The following is a 27910-nucleotide window of genomic DNA, read 5'->3' on the forward strand; positions in this document are numbered from 1 at the left end:
AAGCAGCCGAGTGGGAAACAGGTTTTTAATGACAACTTGACAGCTGATCTGCAGCTCAAGAGCACCAATCGGCTGCAGCTGCTGCAACAGCAGTGATGCAGGATAGATGCCACTTTATGAAAACAGGTAGATGATAAAGTGAGAGGTAGGCAGACAGACAGACAGACAGTCAGGTAGGAAGATAGAGAGACAGACAGACATACAGGCAGACGGACAGGCAGACAGGGCCCGGGGGGGGGGGGGGGGGGGGGGCGTGTTTGCATCTCTCCTTCATCGTCTGCAGGTTTTGATTCTGTTTGAAGTTTTCCTTTCCTGCGATGGGTTTTGTTAAGTCTTGTCAGATTGTTCCCTTGCTTCGTTTCCCTGAGATGTCAGGACAAGTAGTCTTTAATCTTCCCTATCTACCATATCTGCAAAGAAAAGACAAATACAGCTCTTTTCCTTTTTTCCGCTCACAATAAGATGACACCCACCGGCTGTGTCCATGTTCCAACAATCCGAGGCTCCCTTTGATACCATAGTTGTTAGGGCGGATGTTAAAGAAAGTGACATTTCAGATCTTTAATTGTATGAGCAGACAGGAGGTATGTGGAGGAGAAAATTAAATCATTATTTTTGTCTTTACATTATCTCACTCTCAGCTGGGAATTAAATCACACGCAGGCTTTTTGAAAAATGACACATTAAACAAAACAAAGCAGTAGACTGTCCAGTTTGCATATCTAAAGTAAGGTTATATTGTTAAGCAAGAGATTTCCGTATCATATAATACATACTTTGCATATAACAACTGTTAAGTTCTTTGTCATGAGTGAAAAATGTAACTAATATCATATTGCAGAACATAATATTACTCTTCAAAAAGTCTGTAGAAATAATCATGTTTCTTAGTTTAATACAAAAGAGTGTTTCAATGGAATACTAAAGTAAATATACTTTCAGCTGCTGTAAACAACAGTTTAATGAGCACACGTATAAACTAGAATGACCCTCAGTAGAGAGCATACCGCTGCCAAGGCCCAATAGTCTCCTTAAATTCAATCAAGCTGCACCAAATTACACAAACATAAAGAAATCAGTGAAAATATCCCCCAAAAAATGCCATCGAACAATCTTCAACGTACTAAAAAGAGTTTTAAACTTTTGCGACCTACAGTAAAGGAGACAATCAGAGAGAAAATTGTTGATACGACCTTGCCAGAACCACCGGTGATGTCAGACAAAACCATTTACAGCAGGGTAAGTGTATGAACGGTACCCAAACTAAATTTGAATGTTGTCATGTTAAAGTAATCAATCATACAGAAACAAAAAGATGCATTAGCTCATCGCAATGCATCTTTCGATCAGGCATGTGTCTTTTTTACACTCGTTCCAAAACCAGATTGAGGTTTTAATGACTGGAGACATTGGAAACACTATTGATTTAATCCACAGAGGTGCCAATATCAACGGAAATGAAAAAGTCCTATTTCTAATGGGTTCTAATCTCGTGTTACTAACAAACAAATAGGGATGAAAACATAATCTCGGTTGGCGAAGGTAACTGTTCAATTTTGGTCATCCTTCAAGGTTGTCAAATTGTAGGAGGATGTATTACAGCTGTCAACTGGATGGACAATACATCATATCATGTTTATATTTGGTTATTTAGTAGTGGACAGTAGAGGAGAGAAAACCGTATGGGGCTCAACTGAAGTGGAAACTACGCAAGTGCAGAGCAGAGAAAAGCGTCATTGAACATCCTAATCTTCAGTGACTTTGTAGGAAAGATCTGGAATCCTTGACCGTTAAAGTTAATCTCATCATAATATGGGTCTATTTTCCAGCTCACAGTTTGCTGACAGAGGAAATCATCATGCTGAGGAGAAACCAAGCGTTCACACTTCAAATTACTGGTGACCCCGAAGCACACACACACACCAGCCCACACACACACACACACACTCAATACAAAGACAAGTGCACAATCGCACGCCCACACATTAACAGAGAAAGAGATACAGTAAATGAACAGATGTACAAAGAGCCCATGCTGACATGCATATGCAATCATGCAGTCATGAACATGCACATATGGACACAAAACACACAAACACACACTTATGTCAATACCAAAAAACACTACCCTGCAGTTTAGTGCATTTATTATTAGTAAACCTAAAAAGAGTAATATGCCCTTCATGTTTATTTGAAGGTTTCAGAGTTGACCTTGTGCAGCACGATCAACAAAGGCAGGGTTTCCTTAAAGATACTACCAAGAGTATCTTTATTCACCTACATGTATCTAGCAACCCCTAAACAATTAATATGATAATACTATAAACAGAACAGCTTGTAGATGTTGACATGCTACAATCGAATTATTTCCTTATATTCATCGTGTAATCCTTACATGTCCACACTGCCGGCTCACATGCGTAGGAATGTAAATAACCTGACTTATAGCTTGCTTTAGGAACAGTCAATATGTGCCAGGGTGTTGCAGAACAATGAAACAGAGCACCACACTCCAGTGTCTGCTAAATGTTTTTGAAGACCTTGTGCAGTCAAGGAGGGATTTTGATTTTCCTTTCTAGCAATAAGAAGAGCAGTTCTCTTGGAAAGTTTTCTTGGTCTTAGGGACCTCAACTTGACCTCCAGCATCCCTGTTATCTGCCATTTCTTCTTTACATTACAATCTGAGCAAGCAGCCCCCTGAAAATGGTTTGCTATCTCCTTCTATTCTTCTCCTACTTTGTGGGAATCAGTTATGTTATTTTTGTGCTGGGCAGCTGCTTAGATGAGCCCGTTGCTGCCGAATGCTGGGACCAGATTCAGAGTATTTATAAAGCGTTGCATCACTATGTCTTTCCAAGTGATGATTGTCAACAAGTCATGGTCTTACCAGGCTAGTTAAGGTGTGAGACCTTGGTAAAGGTTTTCTGACAGCTCCAATCTAATGCTGTGCCCAACCTTCTGCATGGTGCACCTTTTCGTTTTCAAAACAAAAACAATACATTATCCTATAATCTAATATTGAAAATAATTACTTTAAGCCTTTTGAAGATCTGTTCATTTTCAACTCACTTAGCTATTCACAGATATTTTTTACTTGGTATGCCCAAACTCTCTCATGCCCCTGTCGACACAGACACAGTATAAGCCTCACACACAGGGGCCGGGCCACTGTAGGAGAGAATGTGGCAAAACAGGCGAATTCAGAGGGAAGCAGAGTGCTCTGAAAATCCCTGACAATATGGAGAGCTACTTAGTCAAGGTTATTATTGTACACAGTCTGTGCCTGTGTGTGTGAATGTTCCTATGTGCTTATGTATGTGTGTGTGTCTCGTGCAAACAATAGGCCAGATATGTTCAGTTATACCAGAGTACAACCATTAGGTGTATGATAGAAGTGATGACCGGAGATCACAGCGGCTCCAAACCTCTGCCTGGCTTGGCTCAACACCACTCTATGTTATTTTCTACACTTGTGAATGCAGCAATGTAAACCTACATCAAGCACTTACTTATTCCAGTCAATATTCCAGAGTAGAAACATGCATAGTGCTGCCACACATTGATAATGGGGAAGGTGTCCTTGAGCTGATCTAAAATTAACACACAGCTAATACATGTCTGAATTTGCATGTTATTTTGAAGAAGAGAACAGAGTGTGTTGCTGTATATAGTTTGTGTTCACATCTTCAATACAACAATGGCATTCAGAGAGACCATTCCTCCAGCAAAGCCCAACAGTTCCCTTGTGAAACCACATTTAAATTCAATCAATTCAGAGTTGTATTTGCCTCTGCACTAAATTGCACAACCTCATACATATCATTCCCCCAAACACGACCTAAACACAATGGAAATGTTGAAAGAACCCACATATCTCACAATGTAAAGACAGTCGAGAAAAATAAAATCTGGATCCACCACTTGATCCAGTTTCACACCCAAACAATTTTGGGGATTTTTCCTTGGATAATAAGTATTTTTTGGGCAATCCTTTCATATATCAAACCAACAAACGCAATCCTATTTGAGATTTTTAATTGAAAAATTGTGTTTCTTGCTAGATGTGATGGGATGAGAGATTATAGGCCCTACACCTGCCTGGAAATCGTTCACGTGACATTATGTATGAATAAAGCTGCAAATTCAAATTATTTCTAGTAAATCATATTCTTTAAAAAACACACATGACTATAAGAGCGTATGCCCTGAAGTAAAAAGTCAAATTTTGGGGACTGTAATGACATTCTGTCCATATGTTCAACATTATCAAAAGAGTTAATTTTCATAATGGCCAACATCCTGTTTTGAAAAACAACTCTTGTGGTCTCCCAGCTTCCCTCCAAATAAACATGTATTGAATATATAATAACCTGCCATAAACTGTGACTATGAATGATGAATACACCCGTGCAATCATTTACAACACAACAGAAGCTCCCTTTAATGCGTTTCTGCTCTGCACTGTAGTACGATTAAATCATAACTCAAGTGTAACAAAACCACTGGAGACGGGGATTCCTTACAGCCTGAGTAAAGACAGGAGTGGCTCTGTGCTAATGGTTTGGATGCACAGTCTACAAATCCCCGCCTGGCGATTTCCTGTTGGCGATCAAATGCTAGAGAGATGATTGATCTCAAGTTCACTCCAACAGCTACGCCGGGAGCAAGCGAGGGGAGGAAAGAGAGCGAGACAAAAGGCTGTGTGGAGAGAGAGAGAGAGAGCGAGAGAGAGGGTGAGAATGCAGTTGGGGTCGAGAAAGAGAGAGATAAGCAGCATGTGTGAGCCTCTAACCACCAGCTGACACTCTTCATCTGTTGTGTTGTGTCTGCACGGCTGTTTCACCATCGTCGCACTGTGGGTTTGTCTGAATACATCAAAACAGCCAGAAAGAACAGAGAGGGAGAGGGAGACAGAGGGAGAACGAAAGAGCGTATTCTTAGAGAGACGCCGCCATCAGCTTTCTGTCTCACTTTCTCCTTCTTTCATTTCACTCTGTGTAATATAATTTTCACACTCTGTCCTGCTTTTATCCTCAACCCGCATCCATTCGCACTTTCTCTCTCCGTCTCTCTCGCAGCGTCTCCTCTCAGAAGTAGAGTTGGGAGTTGGGAGCAAAAGGCAGGAGACAGACAAGATAAAAGCTGTTTCCTGATTCTTCAGCTCCCAGCTTCTCTGCTGTCAAGCGAGAAGACAGCTAGTCAAGACAGAGAATTTCCTGCTAGATGTAAGCCTGCACAGTGGCTGTCGCTAACAGGCAGACAGGCGGCGTGGGGGGGGGGGGGGGGGAGAAAAGAGGAGGAGAAGGACAGACAGGAGGACAGATAAGAGGCAGAAAGTCTGGTAAGCAGATATGTAGATGGGGTAATGAGTCAGACTGAGGAGGCTCCAGCTCCATGACCCCTTTTCTAAAGCGCAGGCTGGTTTGTCTTTCATATTGAACAAAGATAAACATAAAGATTTCTCAGGTGGAAAACAAAGATAAAACGTGTGTAAAACAAACAACAATAATATTCTGATCTGGTGTCAGGGTCATCAATGCTGATATACATAGGGATGCATTGATGTAAGAGGGACACAAGATCAGGAAAAACACTCTCAAAGACAAACACAAAAACATTTGAATAGTCATCATGATAGACATCAGGTTAATGCTTCCTTTATGTGATAGTGTCTGTCTTTGTCTGTGGCTTGTGTACTGTATGTGTACCCACACACACACACAATGGCATACGCACACAGACAAACATTTCTACCCTGACTATCTTTCAAAGCGCTGGCCTGAAGCTTGTTGTCTTGTTGCAATTTGTTTGCTTTGTCTGTGGGGGCAGTGTCTCCAACTCTCCAAGTGGATACACAGTCGATGAAGTGGAAGCACGGAGATGTTTACAAGCTCACAGAGCAGACTGGTGGTCTAATGACAGTCTTGCTGCACAAACTTAACTTTAATACCTGCGATGAATGCCCCGGGAAGAAAATATCTTGCTTGATGGAAACATTTCATGACATGGCAATTTAATCTATTACTGTGACTTTTCATCAAATGCCATATTAATGGCGTGGCATCACAGATTTCTCTGTGTTTTCCCTGATTTCAGATTATTATTGTTTTAAATTTGTATTCAACTTTACTGAAAATGAAGTGTTGACAGTTCTAGTTGCTTCCGCCAGTGAGTCGTCTAAATGCTCTTGTCGTGATGCAGCTGCAGGAAGTACTGACTTAATCAGGGGGCAATGACTCTTTGTTCCAGAAAATGTGTGACAGATTTGAGCCAAGTGGTGACCCAATGTGACGTCCCCCATTTGGTTTGTGAACTACCTTTCAGAAGCCTTGATGTTTCGGTATTTTGTCCAGCACCATCTTGGTTTTTCGAAGGATTGGAGGGGCAGGGGGTGAGCCTGACTGAGAGCTCGATGCCAGTGCACTCCCACCCACACCTGTGACCTGCACACGTTGGACGGTACAAGCTGTTAAATCACAGAGTATCCACAACCCAATGCATAGCATGCAGAGCCTCAGCCTGTTTTATTGGCTATTCTCTAAATGCAAAGTCTGTTTCTTTGTGTAATGAGCACCAGACACAACAACAACAGTGGCTACGAGATTCCTCTCTCTCCGCGTTTGGTGACCACTGCCACTAAAGGGCTAAAAACAAGAATTCTCAGGGATCTGCCTCGCCCGATGTTACTTGGACCACAGCGTTTTTAAACTTTTTGTACTTAGTTACTATTGTCACCTACTTGCCCTACATGCTTGTTTAACCATCAACAGTCCTTTTTGTGTTCTCGTACAGATATATGAAGGTTCTGTGGACAGAGATTTCTTTCAAAAGGGAGATATATTCCGTCAAAAACAATATTACTAGTGTAGACAAGGCAGAAAAGGGTGGAGGCAACAGATATTGTTGCATTTTGGATTATTACTTAAATACTTGAATTTCTTCAACGACTTTTGCTCTGCGCTTACTGTTGTATAGAAACTGTCAGAGAAACGAGACAGAGGCAGAGTGGATTTATTCAGCCTGATGAACATTCAACACTTGTTTCACAATTATTGCATTTCACGTCCCATCCGTTGCTGCTTCTCTCTCAGTGCTTGCCTTACATAAGGATGCATTTTAGCACTGCCACTCTGTTTGATGAGTACACACCTGAGTACACATGTACATGCCGCCTCTGTCACACACAAACAAACACACACATTAAGAGCGAGTCTCACGCTCCTGCTAGCAGATGCCACACAAATACACATCAGTCACGCTGTTCACTTCAATCTCACATGTTCCGCCTTAATTATTCAATAACAATTTCTCAGTTTGGTCATGTGTGGTGACATTGATGGTTTTCTAAAGCACTGCAGAGAAGAAAAGCCTACTAAGTGATTTATCTTGTATTCTCTGCCATGGAGATTGTGTCGAGACACTTAAATTCACATTACAGCGTCGCACACGCCATTATCTGCAAATTTCCGAGCCTCGCAGGACAAACAAGACCACACAAGTTTGTCACAGCATGATACGTGTCTACACATTCTCTGCCTCATAATGATTTAAATAAGGTTTGAATGATGCCAAACAGTCAAACCAAGAAGTATGACACATTTCGTGTAAGCCAGGTGCGGTGGCAAAAGCCGGTCCACATGGTGAGATTACCTGCTGAGGCTGCTGGCCTGTATTACTCATGCATTAACCTTTCGCGTTTGTCCATGTCGGTCAATGGTCTGACCTCTCTCATCACGAGAGGAGGCCACAGTCATTTGTTCTTGTTTTAAAATGTTCTTTGACTTTCTGGTGCACAAGCTGCCTGCAGCTACTATACATGAAGACGCTCCTGTAAAACTGAGACAGATATTCTCTCACTGGCCCAAGTATCAGAAAATGGTAGGGCCAAGAAATGCTTATCCTTAACTTTTTTACCAGACAGGACAGCCGGGCATGTCCCGAGCACAGCTTTCCATTCTTTTATGATTTGCCTCACTTGACACTAGTGCATTTTGTTCTGACACTGTGTGAGCTACAGTTGTCGTCATGGAAGAACAGTCTCCCATTAGACCTTGCGGGTCTCTCTCAGTGGAGCTTGTATCATTTTTGTCATCCCCTCTCTTGTGTCTGTCCTTTATATTATGATTTTCTGACTGTGACCTGTCCCTCTCCATCTCTAAACTCTCTGCCTTCAGGATGTGGGCCCTTGTTTATTGTGTCTCTCTGTGCGCGCGTGTGCGTGCATGCATAGCTTTGTGTGTGCATGTATGTCATGTATGTGTATCTCCTCTAGCCCAGTAGGGGCTTGTATACGAGTCTGGCCCTCTCTGCCTGCCATTGTTATTCCAGCTTGGTGCCTTTGAGCAGCTGTGTGTGTGTGTTTGTGTTTTGAATCTGTGTATGTCTATAACCGGTGCATATGCAAGTGTGTATGAGCCTTTGCACCTTATGTGCATTTGCATACCGTATGTGTATACATGTTTATTGTGTGTGTGTGAGTGTGTGTGTCTCCTCTCTGCCAACAACCAGCTCCTCTCTGTGTCTGTCCATTGTGTATTGTGTTGTGTTCAGTGGCTCGGGGCATTTGGCTGCTATAGAGGACAATGCAGAACGGACAATGGTCGGACAATAGAAGGGATACTCTGTGGGGCAGCGGGATGTGGCACCTATCATGTACTTACAGCATCACGAGTTTGAGTGCTCAGACGTGTTCTCACGAACCGTCACGCCAAACCTCCCTGCCATTCTCTCTTGTGTATCAGATTAAATGTTCAAAACATGGCATGTCATGATACGTCATTAATTATGCAGCACACTGCAGTGAATAAAAAACACCCAGTCCAATGGTGACTGGCAGCCTATGCTAGGAGCTATTTGGCCACCTAGCCCCCATGCCCCACACCCCTCCCTCCCTCCTCCTCCAATGAACTACTTGGTCCAGCAGCAGCAGAAGCCAACCAGCATCCTGTATCTAGGATCTATTAGTCAATCTATCTCCATCACTCCATCCATCTCCCTGTCTCAATAAGCCATCAGTGGTTTTGGTTCTGATCCAAATCAATCCTGCTCTGACACTGACCCGAATCATTCATCTCTCCCTGCTGTCTCGCTCTATCTCTCCGCCTCTCTAACAGTAGGAGTGTGTAGCCGGCTGCCAGCTAGCATCAGTCATGTTGTCAGGGTCTGGCTCTGGGGCTGCTGTTGGCTGTGAGGGCAAGCTCTCCAACGAGTTTCTCTTCGACTCCTTCCCTAAGCAGCAATGATGCACTGACAGCATTTAGCAGAGTTGGCCTTGTCACATGGTTTTGGAGTGTGAAAGCAAAAAGTATCATGGTATAGGGTTATAATTAGATGAACTTAAACATGTATTTGAAAGAAACATCAAGAGCAAATGATTTACATTAGCTCTGGTTTGTTCACTGATTTTTTTCATAGATATTGTTGTAAAGGGTTTATACAAACAAGATTTAATACAGGAGTCAGATATAGCGGCGAAGTGGTACCATCAGCAAAGAAAATGAAGTCAGTTTGGGTTTCGCATTTATGCTAATTCACGTACATGTTATGTACATATATGATATGTCTTGTTCGAGAATGCAGTGTTTGTGTCTGTGTGTAAGCTCGCAAAGACGCTGACACAGTTTTTTGCAGGTTAAACATTTCATAATGCTTGGTTTTGCTCTCTTTGCTGGTCCCGAGAAATACTATCTTGCAAAATATATAATACACTGTATATATTAAGCATGTTTAAATAAAAATGGTGAAATCTGAATTTCAAATACGACTTTACTGTCTCTATGTTGTGTTTTAAGTTGATTGCTTTAAAAAAGGGATAATTTCATATTTCACAAATGTGCAATTGTCAATTAGGATTCTGGAGTTTATAATACAAAACATGAGGATTGTTACTTACTGATGATATATGTTTATCAAACCTTGTTGAATAGATAGAGGCACTTAACCTTTCGCAGTACTTCTCTACTTGAGTCTTTTTGTTATTCAAGTGGTTGGTTAAGTTTCCCTGCTCGCAGGAAAACTCTTTTTGCTGATGTGGCTGCTATGGTAATGCACAGCGTGAACAGCTGTTTCAGGTTCATAAAGGCACAGACAGTGATATCGCACTGAAAATAAGCTGAGCTTCCTCTTAGAGTCTGGCTGCCTCATACATTATTTTGAGAGGTTAGTGTTTTGTTTTTTCAACATAACGTTGAATCACATAAGTGCATCGTCTTGACCCGTGCATCAAGCTGTGCGCTTAGTGAAACAGCTGTCAAACTTCTCCGATTCAGAGCCAGAGGGAACATCTGCTTCTTCAACACAATGTTTAGCTAAGTATCCAAACTAACACCGTGTTCGCCGCTCCACAGATCAGAGTCACATTCACTTAGAATTAGATTTAGACTCTGTATAAGCAGCTACATTGTGTAGTTATGAGATTAATATTTTTCCTTTGCTCTGGATAATCCTTTTCCTCTCAAGCAGCAGACGGGTTTTACCTGCTGTCTACTCTTCAGGGAATCCAAAAAAAGACAAAAATTAAGGAAGGATGTCGTCTCTCTCTTTCACATTCGTCCTCTCCATCTCACTTCAGACCTCCACGCTTTCCTATTTTCTTCCTCCCTCCTCCCTTTGCTCTTCAAATACAATATCTACTCAGCACGACGAGCAGTTTACAGCTCTTGCAGGCCTTCAAGATGAACAAAAATGCAAAACTATCCTGCTCTCTTAGACGTATTTTCCACCAAAGCTTACCGTCTCCTCCAGATTTAATTGGCCCTATAAATAAACCGTTCTGCTGCAGAAGTCGTTTAGAGGGAGAGATATGGTCGGGAACACACTCACACACACACACACACACACACACACACACACACAGAGGGATGGTGCGATACGGAGACCTAAAGACAGACAAAGAGTGAGGGTGAGAATTACCACAGTAGATGAAGGCAATTCTCTAAGTCTTGCCTGAGCAAAGATCCGAGAAGTGACATAGGATGCAGGCTGACAGTGACGGCTTCATCAGAGCAGCTGAGAGAGCAAGGATCTGTGTGTGTGTGGCTCAAGGAGACGGAGGTGACGGAGAAAAACAGATGCAAAGTGAGGAAAAGACCAACTTGTGGAAAAAAGAGCAAGAGGAAGTCAAATGAATCGAAGAAAAAAATGGAAGTTTTGTTTGTATTTTGTTGCGCCTACCAAAAATGAATCAAGTTCAGCTTGTATGGTCAACAGTTTGTGTTTTTTCCATGCTGGGTTGGGTTGTACTCCACAACGAGCCAATATAGTGGCAACCATAGAAAATCTTGTCCAATCAGTGATAGTCGAAAAAGTCAAAAATGAAAACCCATTCAATATGCAGTCTTCGTTCCAATCCAACAAACCCCCACTGCTCCAGCATACAAAGATTTCGACTTTTCGTGTTTCCAGTTTATTTGTTTGTTTATACTCTTTTTGAGAAATTATTAAATTAATGTCGCTAGGGTGGTAAAACTGTGAAGCGCAGGTATAAAGAAATCTGTGCACAAATGACTCATTAAGTAGAAAACCAATAAGCAGAATTTGTGAGCTTTGATGGAGGGTTGAGTAAATAACATAAGGTATCTTACACACAATGCTAGATATATAGCTGCCTGAATTGCTCCCGCATCACTAACAATCATGAAATACTCCTGTAATGTAGGAAAAGGAAATGCTAAAGGTCATTAGTCAAACAATACATAATAAAGTAGTGTGTATGCATGAATTTATCAGTTTATCTGCTCGAGACATCTGTGTATTTGCATGCATGTGTATATGTAGAAGAAAAATCTGAAAGACAGAGGGAATGACTGTGAGACCTGTGCATGTTTGTGAGTGTGTGAGACAGAAACAGAGAGAAGTCATTGTCGTGCAGCGTGTTGACTCTTCAGGGATGTGCAGGAACACGCCGTCTAATTAACAGTGTCCTCTCCGTGTTGAGGCTGGTTCCCACCGCCCCAGCAGCCATGATTAAAAGAGACGCTCTCAAAGGACAGGGAGCTCTTCCAATTCACTCCAGATACTTTCGGGACGCCGTCCACACACAATCAACCATCTCATCTTGACCGGGACGGACGCTCTTTTAACTCTGCGTCTCAATCTGTTGCTGGGTCCTTCTCAAGTACACACAAACACACACACACACACGTATACGATTTTTCTCTCATCTGACTTTCTCGCTCGGTCCCTTCATCTGTGTGCCGCTTTATTTATTTTTTCTTGCCGGTTCCTCGTTTCCTACAAACACTCCTTCCCTTCCCTCCCCTCTCACTTCTCTCACCCTCGCTGCCTGCCAAGGCTTCACATCAAAGCCGATGATTGGTTTCTAACTGTTCAGCAGGCTGTATTTTATCCTGCTTTGTGTGAAGAGACCAAAATAATCAGCATGAATATGGAAAAACCTGCTTCTATGGTAATATCCAGCCCAGTAATATCCATATCAGTCAAACTAACTTGGCTTAATTTGACTTACACACAAACGGATGGCAGTACTTTACTCCAAAGTCCCCTTGGCTTGGAGTCACATTGTAAACACTGCCTTTGACTTGTGTGTATAAATATAGCAACTTGTCAAGGTTGTTGGCTCCATGTTGACACTGACTCTCGTACAGAAAGCAACAATTTTCTTCATTCCTGGTAGCACCTCCACCTCCTCGTGTAAAGTCTGTTGAGGCTCTTCACCTTGGATTTGACTCCTCTGTGCACCGACACTACCTCAAGGTTGTTGGCTAAGTGTTGCAAGGCTGTTATAACAAGTTTCTTCAGCAAGGTCCCCAAATGCAATTTAATAGTTACGTTGAATTAAATTAGTCTTTTGTCCTTGGGCTCAGGTTTTCTGAAAATATGCTCATTTAGGACAAGATATCAAGATTTACATGCTGAGCTTTAGAATCTCTGTCCTTGTATCAGTGCTTTAATGAACCCTATTGATGTCAACAGGGCTGATTCACATTTCTGAATAGAGTGGATGATGACAAACATTGACTGTTACACTTAAAAGTAATTATTGTGAAAAAGTGTTGAAATGGTAGCTGTTAGTTACCATCTAGCTCACTTGGTTAATAACGATAATATTATTCACCGCACTTTACTCTATGGATGGATCTGCTAGTCTAAGCAATTATATCAAATTGAATGAATCACCCTGATAAAGAGTATTTATACATATTATACAGGTGTGAGGATGGAGGGTAAGGGGGGTGGAGGGGGTGGGAAGGGGTTAAGGGGTCAGGGAGTCAGGGGAGTCTGGATGAGGAGGGGGTTGAGGTACAGGAAGATGAGAATGGAGATTAGGACGAGCTCCGTCATTTAAAACAAAAACATGAAAACATCTTCCCAACTTCTTCTTCTCCTCCTTCTTCTCTCTCTTCTTCAGTTTTTTCCTCTCCTCCTTCTCCTTCTTCTTTCTCTCCTGTTGCTCTTTCTTTTCCTGCTTTTCCTGGTTCTTCTTCTCCCTACTCCTTCTTGACCTTCTCTCTGTACTCATTGGTCTTCAAGGTAAATCTCTGAAAAGACAGATACAACATAAGTTTCAGCATTTTCTTCTTCAAAGTCTGCACATGAAACCAATCAATCTGTATAATTCAAACCTAAAATGATCTGATGTAACGTACCTGAAGCTCAATGTTCTGCAGAATCAGTAGTTTAATTGCCTCATCCGTCTTTCTCTCTTTTTCCACCTGCTCAAGGACGCTGCACCTCAGCTTCTCCTCATAGTTCTGCTGCAAATCTTTAAACTTCTCCTGCCACTCGTGTCTCGCTCTCACCTTGTCCTGGTCCTGGAGCCGAAGATCAACGCTCAGGGAAAAGTTTTCTTTCTCCTTCACTTTTAGCGTCGTCTTAAGATCTTCAAGCTTCTTCTCCAACCCTTTCTCTCTGATTCTTGCTGTGTCCACAGACTTCACAATCTTGAACAAGTCCTCTCCGGCCTGATTCAGCTGAAAGGCAGTAGAGAATATCCTCCTCAGAGTTGCATTCTTAGCAGTTAGCTCTTTCTTCAGAGCATGTCTGTCTGCGGCTAGATCAGCGTTTACTCCAGCCAGGTTTTCCAGAATAGCTTTCTCTGCCACATGCTCCTTTATAACTGTGTTCGCAGCAATCAGCTTCTTCTTCAGTGTAATGTTTTCTTCAACCAGATTTACGTTATATACAGCCTGTTTCTTCAGAGCGGTGTTCTCTGCATCCAGCCGCCTCTTCAGAAAGCTGTTTTCTGCACCTCCGTTTCCGGCACGAGGGCCATATGTTTGACAACCCTGCTCTAGAATTAGCCTAATATATTCAAATACTTCATATTTACATCAGGAGCAGGTCCTCTACACTGTATTCCAAACTGGAACAACTAAACACCTTTTGAGTTTTTATGACAACTGAAGGTTACCACAGGTTATATTTCATGTTTGTAAGGGGAAGATGAGCTGAGGGTTATTTAGATGCAAAATTGCAACTTCCTCCCTAGATTTCACTAAATCCTACACGCTTAACCTTTAACTTGAGCAAAAGCAGGAAACCCCATTAGCTACTGCTCTGAATTGTTAATTAAAATGTTAATCAAAGGCAAATCCCACCCATAGATTTCAACAAAAAGATGGCAAACCGTTGAAGCACTAACAGAAGTGTGTAAAGCACTTTACAGACGTTGGCCTGTAAAAAGTGTTGCTACCTGTTACTGTGCTGAATAAAGCAGCTGCTGACACTTCACATCTGCCACCTGCAGCGTGTCACAGAAGCCTCAGATTAGCAGCAACAGATGACGCATTTCAGTAAATTGCTTTCAGTGTGCCTGGGCTTTAACTTCAATCAAAGTCTCCTGCAAACCTTGGCCTCACTGTTAAGCTATACCCTGGTTTCATAAATTCTATGGGGGAGATGACAAACTGTCGGAAAGGAAGGGAAGGTACCTGCCATTTGGGGTCTTCATTCCAAGAAATAATAAGTTCTGAGTAAGCACATTTAGATACTGCAGTATTAGGAGGAATCCCTATGGCTCAGTGGATTAGGTCTTGTGACATGATGTGAATCCTCCCAATCTTTTTCACATTGTCCCTTTTTCCTGTTGCTCCGTGAAATGAATTAAGCAGAAATGCTTGTGTGTAGTGGAAAATACAGGACTCGAACAGATTGAGGGAGAAATGGGGAGGTTGGAAAGAGATATTTCTCCCTCAAAGATTGATAAAAGAGAGATATTTCTGTAACTCCGGGCTAATTCAATGAGTGGAGCCAGATCTCACTGGGGGATTTGCAGCCCAGGCTTCAAAACAATTAGCTGGAGAATGGCAGCCGTTTAAAAGACGGGGAGACGAGGAAATCTTAATACAGCTGTGGGTATTTCCCCATGGAGGAGTCATTTTTACAACCCCCTTACAGAGTGTCTCTTTCTCTCTACCCGAATACAGCGAGCCAATCTCCTCTGTCTCGATTCACACAGAACACAACTTTCTGAAAGCTGCTGTAGGGAAAGGGGAAGGGGGGAGAGAGGAAGAGAAAAGAACACTGGTGTCGACAGAAAGTGAGGAGGAATACAAAAAAAGAAGAAAAAAAAGTGAGATATGAGAGTGTGGGGTCTAAGATCCTGTTAGAGAGAGACGAACGGAGAAAGTTATAGAGACAGAAAGAGGAAGAGAGAGAGAGAGAGAGAGATAACAACATGATTGGAGGAAGGGAGTATGGAGACAAGGGAGGCAGCGGGGTGGGAGGTTGGGGAGGCGAGCTTAAACAGTTAGACAAACACGAATGAAAAGAGAGAGAGAAAGCAACACACCCGTGGAAATAGATAAGGCTCAGCAGAAGTTAGCTTGTTGTTGTCCGGGGAGCTGGAAGATTGAACATCCCTCTCGCTTTATGAGGACTTCCTGCTTACTGGCCTCTGTGCGCCGAGAGCCAATCAGTGAGTGCATCTGTCCGTAGGGGCCCCAGTCAGTCAGAGCGCAGAAGAACTAAGTCAGCATGTCCTTGTCGACACAGGTAATCAAAGACACTGTTAAACCTTGACCACTTTTCACATGGTCTTAAGCTGCAGGGTTATTCATGGAGCCCTCACAGAGGAGGATGCCTCGGGGTCGTTTAGCCTCATTTTACACGGCTGTAGTAGATGTGGGCTGAGTTACTGTACTGTATACCCCTGGACTTCACTAAGGGCCAGCGGCTGCGTTCACGTCGATAAAACTGTACAGTTCACATTAAGAATCCAGTTAATGTGTTAACAGCTTGGCAATGAATAATATAGAGGCATCTTAAAAAGGGTGAAAATATATGCCTTGAGTAGGACAAATTCAGTCACTCCAGGAAATGAACTGCTCATTAACAGCTTCCCAGGACTTGCAGGGCGCGTTCATACCAGCTTCTTTGGTCCACCCAAAGGAGGCAGCCTTTTTTGAGATAGTGGACTTTTGGATAAACTGCAGTAAGTTAAAGGGATAGTTCACCGAAAAATGGAAATTAACTCATTATCTCCACACAGACTCAAGAGGGGGTGGGGGAAGTGTTTGAGTCCACAAAACACTTTTGGAGTGTTGCAGCCAAATCCAATAAATCTACAGAAAGAAAACATAACATGCCTCCATACTGCTCCTGGGGCATCATCCGAGTGTCCATAAGCCAAAAAATTATAATTAGTCATGAAACGGCATAATTTACAACTGACTGCCCGCTACCGGAGCTAGCAATGCGTACCCTGCATTTGCCCTTGGGAAAGAGCCAGCGAATATGAGTGAATTTTTTTTTTCCGGTGAACTATCCCTTTTATTTGTCCTGCCTTTGTGTTTTGATACATTTTCATGCTTATTATAATTATTATCAATATTTCTCAGAAACAAATGTGTTTTCTGCAAATCCTTCCAGCAGTATACACACACAGCGGTTTAGTTCTGTGTGGTGCAGCAGCCCATGTCATCAGACGACTCCCACTCACACCTCCTCCTCCTCTCAGTATGATAAATGGACTCCTCTATGGAGAGTAAACAATAAAGTCATCCAACCTCAACCCTACCAGTCACTGTCACTTTCAGGGATACACAGTCGCAGGGTTACATGTAGCAGATGCACACTTATTAGACATTTAGAAAAATTGAGGTGAAAACATGTGACAATGTCAAACCCCGAAGGTGACAATGACCTGGGGCTGACTCCTGAACTGCAGATAAAAAAAAGTCCTTTTAAATGCATAGCTGACATTTATTTAGACAGCTCACAATGCACAAAAGCTTTTAACAGTTTCTGCTGTAAGAATCTGAATCTTCTTGGTTGTGAAAGAAACATATTTATAGGCTAGATATAAAGCATATTTATAGGCTAGTTAGGGATTATCTGATGATAGATAGACCCATCATGTGGCCCCCTGGTGGCTAGCTGCAGTATAGGTAGTAAATACCGCCTCGTCTTTGTTGGTGGATGGGACATGGACCAAATTAAGTCAAATAACAGTTCAAATACATTTGCCCCAAAGACGGTTGCTGTTACTTTAGGTGGTGCTTTCACACTGATAATTTAAACAATTTAAAATTATTATCTGATGCTATAAAACTGGCATGAAATATAATGATTGACAGCTGAGACGGACTTGCTTTTAGTTGAGCATGTGCACCGGCGAGACCTTTGACCGAGGCTCCCTCCAACAATCACTACTGCACAGACTCAAATGCACAAGATGGCAGTGTTCATATCCAGAATATTGTAATTTATTTTCTGGATAGTTTGAGGAGGTGAGATGCGTCGTCATACATCGTACATCACCTTAAATACTGAACTTGAGAATTTCTGTTAACGTGCAAACAAATTGAAGTGAGAGTACCACCGCTGTCAGACAACCACTTGTATTCTCACTGTGTATTCTGCATCTAATTCAGGCTTGCTGAAGTATTTGCATGTTTAGGTGTCTCTTTCACTGAGGACCAATTAAATGATAAAGCAGTGCTGTTACAGGTTTATGTAAATCCACAGTGCAAGAGGCTTGTATTGAAAATTGGTGTGGAATTACAGAACAGCAAATACCTGCGGGTGATGTACATTATTTTCCCTTTTTTTATTATTGATAAGGTAGCAGAGGAAAATTTAGTGTCTTAAAGTGAACAGCAAGTGTTTCTCAAGAGGTGTTATTTTTAAAGAGAAAATAAGGGAGGACAATGAGAGAAGTACAGAGGGGAGGAGTGAGAGGAAGGAGAGGAAGGAGAGGGAGAAGCACATACACTCTAAACTAATGCAGTGCCGCAACAGCTTGTTCTGCTCAGGACACACGTGGAAAATGGAGGCTCTTATTGTGGCAGCCAACATCATTAAAGCTGCATTAAGAAATATTTTTTACATTAACACTGGATCACATGGCTCCCTGAATCAACGACCCAGTCTGCTCCGCCGCTTTCAGACGCTTTTTCAGCTCAGTCTCTCGCGCTGTCGACCAACTGAACCAAAACACTCCTGGGTCCTGGTATTACATCAGGGACAGATGCTCTCAGCTCAAGAGCTCCCGGGAAGAAGATTCAACATTTAGCAACAAACCAACTTTCTAAGAGGTGGTGAACCAAACCTGTTGATGTCAACATCAGCCAAAAGTAATAATGATAATCTATAATATCTAAAACTGGTATATTAACAACAGTAGTTAGATTACCAATATAAAAAAAATCTGTCAAATTCATCATTAATTTTCTTTATTGTGTATTATTATTTATTAAGCCAATTATTGAGTCAACCAGATATTTACTGCAGCAGCAAGAAATGGAAATTATTCAAGATGCATTGGATTATTTACTCAATATTTGCATTATTGAAATTGTGAAATCAAGTAATCAAAAAAAGACATCAAATGACAAATATCCTCGTCAGTACCAGTATAACAGAACACATCTAATGTCAGGAATATATACTAATGTTATCTGGGAAGGAAATGAAAGTAACAATATGAATGTCACAAAATGATACAGATTAAATAAATAGTTCTTAATGTTACTTAATGGAAAATTACAATCACTCAAAGCTACATTATCTTACTCACGAATAGGTTCTTCCTAAATAACAAGAGCTGATTCATACCAAAGCATCTGGAAGTTTCTCTGAAGTGTCATCCACTTAGAGAAGACTGACAAGTACTGCGACAGGCAGACAAACCAAAACATACACACACACGCACATGAACACACACAGTCAGCCATGAGTCAGAAAGGCCCCTTGATGTTCTCATCAAGACTCAGCAGGGACTGACGATTCACTGTCAAGAGACAAATCAGCACACACAAATACTCTATACACACACACAACACACACACAACAGACCCACACACTGATGCAGGACGGGGAGTGTGATGTCTAAACATTTCCCCCTGAGAGCAGCGATTCTTTCATGGAGAAGTTAACTGTTTGTGATTCCGTGAGATACGAGTGTGAACTCTTTTGTGTCAGTGCAGAAGCAGACAGCGATTGTCTTCTTGCTTCTTCATCCGTTTCACATCATTGGAAAGTTTATCAATGACAAAACTATTTGAGGGACAGAAAAGGCTGAGCTGTAATCACTGAGTAATCAGTCAACGTTTGTTGTTTAACAAGGATGAAACAAGTCTATAACACAGGACTGGTTGAGTGCTTTCATAAGTGCTGTAAACTTCACAGATTTGCGTTATCGTTCCTGTAACAGTAAATCTTCGGCATCCACACTGACTGCTTCAACAGCTCCTCAGAGGCAAAATCACTTATAAGTCTGCAAGACACGTTGGCTCTGAGCCCGCAGCCGGGGCCATACATCAGTCTTGGTTATCTCTGAAGGTCTCAGCGTTACTTAATGTCTTACGTCTTTCCTGCTGTATTTTATGACGTTGGTGCAGTTTAGCTGCAACCTGGATCAGACAATCACAGAAGGAACTGTCAAGACCCATCTACAAAACCACCACTGGTTTCAGAAGTAAATGCTGCAGCAGTTTCCCACATTTAAATGTTCAACACAGAACAGAATATGTAATTAATGAGTCAGATTGTCAAAGTAAAATAATCCTCGAAATTTCAATGTAGCAAAGATGCTGCTAAAGAAAGACCACAGGAAAATAATGAGTGCTTTAATGGCACTTCCACCCCTTCCTTGTTGGGGGTGGATTTAAGAGTGAATCATTTATCGCCAGACAACTCAGTTGTTTGGAATTTGCCACAGTGTGTCCACGACGAGACAACAATCACAGCATAACACATAACAACAAAAACAAAAGCAAAACCCATAACCCCCTCCCCATAAAAACATTACATACATCTGTTGTTGATGTCAAAGAAAGAATCAAATTAAATACAGTAAAAACTAGTATGTCTGGTCCTTAGAAATACACAAAAATACACAAAGCAATACAATTCAGTAGTAAAGTTTTTATTGCTTTGCATTTGTAAAGTCCTGATGCAGGACTGAGGAGCCATTTAGTGATTTGATGGTTCTACAGTAGGTTCGGTTGAGGAAAGGGGAAGTCTTAGTTTTGATGGCCCTGAGTCTTTTCCCTGAGGGGAGAGTTATCAAGAGGAGGTTGGCAGGGAGCGTAGAGTCCTGTAGTATTTTTAGACCCCTAAGCTGAGTAGAAGGTTCGTATACGTCAGAGATGGGGGTGAGTTGGCAATTGATGATTTTTGAGGTAGTGCAAACGATTCTATCAATGTAGACACAACCTATGTACATGTCGGTGATGGCGAAGAGACCACAAATGTCACACAAAAGCCTGACATGCGCTTCCTCAATTGCAAGGTGAAACCAAAACTCACCTGATCAAATGTTATCAGTGTAACAGAGATGAACCCGGGTCTTTTCAAAGAACAAGGTATGTCACAGGACAAAAATCACAGGTGTGATTCCCATTAGCGACCTCACCATCGTGGCTCACTGCAACACTTTAATAGAACGCCACCGGTGCTAATAGTCAAAGTGGCAGGTTTGGAAAAGGCAGATATTTTCTGCGTTAGGAATCGTTTTGAAAACCTGAAGCCTGTATATTGTTTAGAGCCTGCTCTCGCTTTACCTTTAATGGTGTATCTGTCATCAGGAGAGAACATCAACGTGCATTACCAGCCTCTGCACTCAGAGAACCTTAGAGATAACAACCTAAGCATTGACTTAACTCCTCCATGATAGGAAACCTCCGCGTTCACCTCTTGTGCTTGAAGTATTTTCACACAGTTGTGTTTGTGATATTAAAAACGATAAAAAGCTTAAAGCTTCAGCGATGCTGCAGGTCAGCTCCTCCATTCATCCCTTCTCTTCATTTCCCACAATGTTTATACAGCGTGAGCGTGCAATTGCCTGTGTTTCAGGACTAGTCATAGTGAATGCCTGTGTCATTATTAAGTGCTGTTATCGTAGTGCTTACAGTAAGAGCAGACTCTGTTTTCACTGTGTACATATCGATGTGATCAGAATCTGCCTGTTAGTACAATAGGATCTTCAATAATGCCCCAAATACCTGTATCACTCTTTTCTAACGACTTTAAAATAGTGTCCACTTCAATCACAAGTTGGCATCCATATATATTTTAAGAATACTTACATTAGAATATGTTTAATGTTACCATAATAACAATTTGGTTGATTAAAAGTGAGATGATTTCACGTTATCTGACTGATAAGACCTCCCCCCAGGAAAATTTCAACATCTCCCCTACTACATTATTGTTATTGGTAAATGGAGTTTGGAGAACTGCCCACTTTCAACCTGAGAAGAGGTCCAACCAGGTCTGACCAATTCAATTTTCCATATGAAAAAGAGGATCAAACAGTTCTTGTTTGTCAGAACAAGTAAAGATTAAGATTTAGAAGCTTTATTTTCAAATTTCCCAGTTTTTTTTAAATGTTAGACAGAAAAAATAGATGAATAATAAATCTGAAAGTTTTAGAAAGAGTCTTCTGCTGCCTGGTGGGGTCTAAGTGTCTCACTTAACTCCCATATGATTGGCTGACAGTTGCTATAATGCTTTATGTATCTTTATATCATGGTTATTGGCAATTGGCAGCTTTGTGCAGTGTAATTTTGTTGAAGTGGATGAGGCCTCATGCACCACTGACCTGGAGGGTGACTCCTGTAGACTTTGTCTCAGACCAAACAGTTATAAAGTATATTGTCTGTGACGCTCTTGTCAGAGTGCTCTCTACACAGGTGGGCATTTTTTCCGCACCAGCTCAGGGAGGGCAGCATGAACTTTTGACTTTCATCTTTCCAGCTTGTGAACTGTGAACGTGTGAGTTCCCGTTTCTCTTTCAAGTCCTTTTTGAAGAACAAATGAGGAGAATAATTTTTCTTCTGATAACTCCAATCTCTAGAGTTCGCCCGATAAACCTCTCAGCCTTTCTAAGATATATGGATATCAGCTTTTACGTTTGCCATTATGCCGAAATGGAAGTTCTCTTATACTGAATAAAGAATTCAGACGTGTGTTTTACATATTATTTGTATAAAATTTGTATTTTATTTATAACTATTTGTAATAAAGTTTATTATTAAACTATAAAAATGTAAGCCTCAATTACAATTCATTTGAGATTCAGAAAACAACATTGTAGGGATCATTGTCAATCTTTTTAAAGATAAAATATGTAACAATTCTTAATTTTAATGTCTCAAACTGACCAAACCCATTACATCCAAAATGGTTCCAACGATATTCAAACCCAGACAAATCCACAATTTTAGGAAACGGGACGTTTCATTGCAGGCTTTGCTTGTCTCTCTCTAACTTCCCAGAAAAAGGATATTTGGTGAAGGATAGACTAACTGCCAGACAGCTGCTTATCACTTCCACTGTTTTTATTAGTCGCTCGTAATGGATCACTATTATTTATCACCATTTGCTGTGGAACGTGAATAAACTTTAATACATTACCTCATCCATAAACTGAACCTATCACTAGTGCCCAGGTCACGTCATATAGTCCCCTGATCCCACGCTGCTTCACTACGTCATCAAACTAGGTCCTCGCAGCAAAAGCATATAATATATAATTGGTTGATGCACAGAATAAGAAATGTTTTACTCCCAAAAAATGGAATCCTTATCACCCCATAAAATCCATAGACAGTATCTGTCGGGTTCACTAAACTCTGGTTTCGGATCATTTATGCAGCCATGGCTACAGAACGGTGCTGCAACAAAATGAGTCAAGGGGTGAGACCGTCTTCAGACTGACAGCAGATGTGGATGAGATGATGCTCTGTGGATTTGTTATCATCGGCTTGTTTATTATGGGGAAGTTCTTAAAACTTTCACAAAGATGAACCAAAAAGTAAGAAATTGTATTTTCATTAAGATTTTAAAGTAGCCATACCATGATTTCATCTTATATTCATATTTATCAGGACTGCAGGACAAAATGATCAGTGTAAGTGGCCGTACTGTTTTATACTGCCTTAGTTAGAAACTCCTGTAGTGAGTAATGGGTACAGAAAAGTGGGTTTCAAACACCGTTTTGCCCAGGGCATCACCATGAGCGCACGCATCGCATGGCAGTGAGAGTGATAGAGGAGGCAATTGATGAAGATGGGGAAGGAGTTCTTCATCAGATAGAACATTCAGAGGAAACATTTGAAGGTGAGAGTTTGTGCGTTCAGTGAATAAAGCGTTCAGTGAATAAATGTCTCCATTCAAACGCAGACTCACAGTTAAACTGTAAAATCATATCATTTCTCTACACTCCTTCATAAGTCATTCATTTATTCAGCAGGTCTGTTCTGCTTCCACAAAACTGAATCTTATCATTAATTGTCGCTTTTGAAAATGACGAAGCATTGAGTGAAAATCTTCACATGCTTTTGGTCACATCTCGTGTTCTACATCAGCAGACAGGGTTTACTCTGTAGTCATGGAGATGGCTCAGATAATATAAGATGATTCTGTACTTTTGTTCTACGTTTTTTTCTATCCACTTTCATGTACTTTTGTTTTGCCTTGTTCCTCCATTTACTGTATATGAAGCACACTCTTGTCTAGAAATGTGTTATACAAACACTGTCTGGCTCAGGTTGACTAAAGGTGAAACAGGTCGCACTCTTTACATTTTAGACAGTCGTTTGTGTGCGTGTGCGTGTGTGTGTGTGTGTGTGTGTGTATGTGCGTGGATGTCTAGCTAAGGAGGAAACTCAGGGAGACAGTTGCCACCACCATTTCAGCACCCAGCAGTAAAGTATTGATCTCTTGTTTCAGCAGCCCTCTCTTTTTCCATCTCCCCCTCATCATTCTTTCTGCTCCTGTCTTCCATCCCTCCCCTCACTCTCTCTTTCAAACATTTAATTGCCACAGTGTTTTATTTAATTTCCTTTTTACTGTTCTTTCCATTTCAATATATTTTACCTTTCACCTTGCCCTGACAGTCCATGAAAATCCCTCTTCTTCAATCATCTCACTTCATCCTGTTCTCGTTTCACTTTTTCAAAGCCTCCCCAGTTCTTTCCCATCCGCTCCTCATTCTATTTTTCCTCTGCTTTCATCCCTTTCTTTCTAATTCCTACAGATGTTAACCTTGTAGCACAGCTTCCTCAGGTTGGAGCCAGAGAACGACAGAAGCAATGCAGAGCTCAATACCTCCACCCTCAGGTGACAGAGTGAACTATTTTCCTCACAGCTTGAGTGTAATAAAATCAAACCTTGATGATTCATGTATTTTTACAGCAATGCTGTAGAGGGCTGTAAATCATTTTTAAGATACCTTCCTCGTAAACCATGGCATGGAATCATCATTCCTATGCAGACAGAGATGTATAGCATCGGGACGCCACTTTCATGAGTCTCTGTTGAACACCTGAAGACGTTGAAGAGACCCTAAAACCCTTTTTATACAAGCTATTATTTTCAATATAGAGATGAAATACAATGCTGTAATCTCCCTGCTGCACAGATTTAAAACTGAAAGCATTTTCTTTTTTTGGTGACAGAGACAGAATAATGAAAAGCAACCTGTTAAATAAAAGCAAAAAAGGAAGAGTGATACAGAAGTCTTCCTTTAGAGAAGACGCTCAGCGCTCAATGGTCTGTAAAGGCAAATATGCAGTTTTTGAGTATTCTTTAGTAGAGTACGATTCAGGGTGTGTTTTATCATTTAATATGCACTGTGTTTTCCATAAAACAGGTTAATGCACTGCCTTGAATATAAATAAGTAAAAATGAACATAAATTTAAGGCCTATTTTAAATTGCCTGTTCAAGGCCGGGAAGTTGCATATTTACTCCACCTCATCATTCTGATTGAACGTAAGGACACAGAATCGGGGGTTTGTTGTTCCCCCTCTATGCCGGCAGCAGAGGCGCAGTCAGAGCAGGATCCACGCCTGCAAGGTGGCATGTTGGGACAGACGTCAACATGGTTCTATTACATGTAACACCTCTGTTTTCGGAATGCCTGCATGCTATCTAAGATCACACACTGGGAATGCAATGTGTCGGCTTAAACGCTTCAGCGTGAACAACTGAAGACAGAATAATGAGGGGTTCTCTGCGGTATCCTCTGGAGTGAGGAATTAAACATCACACAGATAACTGCAGCCGAGTGACTGATTGAGACAGAAACAGCAGCACTATTAGAACCCACTTTGAATGATTAATTATTTTGGAACCACCAGAAAAGTTTGGTGAGATCAGTGTTGTAGACCATAAACCCCTCGCTGGTGTAGCATTAATGCTGGTTTATTTGTCTCAAATTAGGGTCAGAGATTTATTGTACAGGTTTACAATGGTTGATTTACGACCACAAACTGTGGAATCATTTGTGTACAACACAAGGCTTACAGTCCTATTGACCCTATCTATGGGGGTAAAGGAGGAGGAGAGGGAAAAGTCAGAGGGGTTAGAGAGTGCAGAGAAATGAGAGGCAGTAATGGGAATGGACAGGAGGAGGATTTAGAGGAGACAGAGTGAGAATGGAGTTAAAGGGAAGAGTGTTGTGGGGAAGAGGAGGAAGGGGGAGAAAGTGTGTGTTGTCGGTCTCGTTGCAGTTTCTGTTCCTTCACTGTCAGCCTCCACCATTTGAAATGGCGAAACTGGCATTTCCCTGGGATAACACATGCATGCACAGGCACACACAGACACACACACACACAAATTTTGTGTGCTTCCAGACACATGCACACAGAGCGAACTTCTCCCTCTATGCCACTCGGTACAGTAAGTGTGAAAGGAGGAGTAAACCTGAAGTGAAGTGAAAAGCCTGAAAATGCTGCAGATGGAAGAGCTCGACATTCAACATTGTCGAGCTCTTCATTGAGCCCTTGACGATATCATAGTGGTGCCAGTTGTGTGTTCTGTTTCAGGAATAACCAGTAAAGCAAAGCTACAAATAAGCAGTGCAAATCCCTGCCATTTCAAAACAATGTAGAAAATGTGCTTGGATGTACATTCAGATGATGACGTTTTTTAAACTTAACATAAAATAAAGGGTAGAAATAAAGCTATAAGCAAAGTTTCATTGTTCACATAAAATTTGAGAGAGACGCTCTATTCTCACTGCAATAAATTCGAGGATTTACATTTTACAACCCTCATCATTGTCTGACTCTACATGGACATGGAGTCAGACTCTGCTGTCTGCCAACCTCCCGTCAGCTAAATGATTCAGGTCACGTACAGTAGAGCAGCAAATGTCCATATATATCACAATTTACCTTTGCTCAGTTTATAAAGTCTGTATTCAGAGATACGGAAATCAAAGTTGGTTCACATTTAAACAGATATTTCAGTAAAAGAAAGCTAGCAAGACTTAGCAGTGAGCCACAAAATTCTCTACAATAAAATGACCTTTCATAAAGAAATAATCCTCTCTACTTCAAATAGCTAGTATACATAACCACACAGACACACTAAATCACGGATAAATACACACGCAATTATAGATACACATTGGCATACAAAGGGATAAACAAACACACACACATAAGTGGTAGAACACACACCTCCACATGGCAGCACATCAAGGGAAGAACCCGTTGTGTGTGCAAGTGTGTGAATTCATCGGTGTATTGTGTGTGTTGAGCCTGTGTTTGTGTAGCAAGTAAAAAAGAACAGCTTCTCGGACAAATCCCGTCGAAATAATCATCCCACCCTGGCCGTCCAGATACCAACACTGTGTCCCATGTGGCTTCATTACTGTTGCTGCTAATTAAACAGCTCCACATAAACACCATCTTCTCCATTCAAAACACAGCAGCATCATCGTCACATGTTAAAACTTGATGCATTTGTTGATGCCGACAAGCAGAAGCATGGCGATACATTATACGCGGTTGATAGTGCATAATATTATGTTAAGCTGGGTACATGCAGTAGATTTGTGTTGTGACAAAGGGAAGTATGATGTGTTTCAAGATCTAGGAAAATCACTTATTATTGACCTACTGATGATAAATAATTTAATCTTTACAAATACTTATATTTTGAACACAAATCATTACCTGGAGACTAGCTGTCATTCATTCTTCCATTAAGTCATTATCATGTGTGCTGATGGAAGATTTAACTTCCATCAGCACACTGTTGAATTATCAATAATTCACTGAAATGATTATAATATAATACATAATAATATAACTTGAATTTCCAATGTTTCTCTAAAACAACCATAACAAAATAATATAAATCATTAACAAGAAGACAGTGGCCTGTGTGTGTTGTACAGCCCACCAGGAAGAAAACAAAACAATCGGTGCATGTTGATTCATGATGAACCTTCCACGTGTTTATTCTATAGATCTGTGTTTACTTGCATATTCCTATCAACTGATCATGTTTGCTGTAGCGTTATTGTACCACAGCATCATTGTCTCAGTACAAATGATGTTCCTGAATAAACACTCCTTATTTATTTGTTAATATACCTGGTGCATCCTTATCAGGTAAAGCTTCTTGCTTATATTTTATTTATTGACCTGGATATGAAACAACCGGAGCAGAAGCATTATATAGTGGTAGTTGCTAAAAAGATAAGACTG

General features: G+C 41.2%; 1 pseudogene; it reads left to right on the forward strand.

The window, feature by feature from the left end:
• LOC133964755 (trypsin-1-like) overlaps positions 1–24540 on the forward strand; it is a 147808-nt pseudogene extending 123268 nt beyond the window's left edge.
• Positions 24541–27910: the final 3370 nt, after the last annotated feature.

The sequence above is a fragment of the Platichthys flesus genome, chromosome 11, assembly GCF_949316205.1.
Source record: "Platichthys flesus chromosome 11, fPlaFle2.1, whole genome shotgun sequence".
Taxonomy (NCBI): Eukaryota; Metazoa; Chordata; class Actinopteri; order Pleuronectiformes; family Pleuronectidae; genus Platichthys; species Platichthys flesus.